At 36.8% G+C, this 1,726-nt stretch overlaps 1 pseudogene; it reads right to left on the reverse strand.

The window, feature by feature from the left end:
• Positions 1 to 87: 87 nt before the first annotated feature.
• On the reverse strand, positions 88 to 925 carry LOC101982293 (annotated as a pseudogene).
• Positions 926 to 1,726: the final 801 nt, after the last annotated feature.

Consider the following 1,726-nt stretch of genomic DNA (forward strand, 5'->3'; position numbering starts at 1 on the left):
TAATTATAATATAATAATAATAAAACAATTTTTAGCTGCTTGTTCATTAAGTTTATTATCTTTACAAAAAATTTCATAAAAATTGCTTTAGCTCTCAGCAGCCCATTTCTGAGCTCTCAGGAATCTTGCCTATTTTCTAGCAACCTGATCTTTGTTCTGGCAAGGAACATTTTAGGATGGTTCTACCTCTTCTTCACTTTTCTCTTGGGTAGCAGCATGAGCTTCCTTACACATCTCTTCCATGTCTGGAGTTACATTGTTCCCTCTTTATTTGAGAGAATTGTTTCTTATAAGTATCTTCATTGTTTTCTATTATGTGAAACTAGTATTTTACGATGTTCTGACCCACGGTGTGCTCACACTGTACTTCTGTGTTGAACTCCTTGCTTTCAAAATCGTAACTGGGGAATCATTTGGTACTATGAGGGCTAGAAAGCCTCCATCCACAGCTCCCTTCAGGGCCCCAAAAACTTTATTGCCAGTTGCAGTTCGGGAAAGACCTGCATCCAAATAGCAAGTGAAGGCACCAGGCTGACCATCAATGCTTTCCACATTGTATTCATCTCCAGTCACCTGCACTTGGCATTCATAGATCTTGTCCATACCAAACCCAGCAGCAGGCCAGTACAATAGGTTATGGCACAATTTAGCAGGCCAACTTTCACTCCTTATTTTGGCAATTTATGTGCATATGCTGTGCAGATTATCACATCCTTTCTATATAAACATACTCAGTTTGCCCGATGATATCTCTCTTAGTTACATGAACTATCACCCTATACTTAGGTGTGTTGTACTGATTTTTGTCCTAGATTACCAATCATTTCCAGGCATAGTAGTTAGTTTTATTCTTGCGCTGCCTTCTAAATCTCACTTGGTACCTCGTAAAGTAGGCTTTATTCTTGACAACTTTCACAAACCCCATCCTGCAGGACAGAAACTCACAATCGCAGTTCCACACACCTGCAGGCCTAGTGGTGCTAGGGGAAAAAGCAATTATAGCATTTTAAAATTAATAATATTTTATTATTATTATGAATATACTACAATTTTATTTTCTGCCCTCCTGTCGAGGGCCATCTGAACATTAGATTTGGTAATTTTGAAAATTCCAGTTTTTTTGTTCTCGTACAAGTATTTTTGGTAACACATGTTTTCATTTATTGTGGTATTTACAGGAAAATAACAATGATTTTCCAAATGTTCTATCAATTCATACCTTTCCCACACTAAGTGACTCTTCTAGTGGCCCAGTATCCACAGTAATCCTTGTTTTGTTGTCTTTATTTTAGCTAATCTAGTGGAAGTGAAATGATATTTAATTATGGCTGGTATTAAAAGTTCTTTATGATACCTCTGGCTTTCCAATATATGCTCTCTCTTTGCTTTACTTTTCTTAGTAAGCTTCAAGAATAGGGTGGAATAAAAGTGTTAAACATGGCAAATGCAGGGCAAATCTCTTAGGTTTGAAGTTAACTATGTGTTGCATTGATACAGTGAAAAGCCCCTGAATTTCTCATTTTTTGAGAATTTAAGAATGAAAACACAGAGTTCACAAACCTTCTTTGTGCAGGAGTCACATTTCTTAGATAAGTACAGCTGCCATTTCTTGTCGGTGACGAGAATCATTGTCTCTTCCTTCTTCTTCTTCTTCTTCTTCTTCTTCTTCTTCTTCTTCTTCTTCTTCTTCTTCTTCTTCTTCTTCTTTCTTTTCTCCTTCTCCTTC

Source organism: Microtus ochrogaster, unplaced genomic scaffold, assembly GCF_000317375.1.
Source record: "Microtus ochrogaster isolate Prairie Vole_2 unplaced genomic scaffold, MicOch1.0 UNK3714, whole genome shotgun sequence".
NCBI classification, from domain to species: Eukaryota; Metazoa; Chordata; class Mammalia; order Rodentia; family Cricetidae; genus Microtus; species Microtus ochrogaster.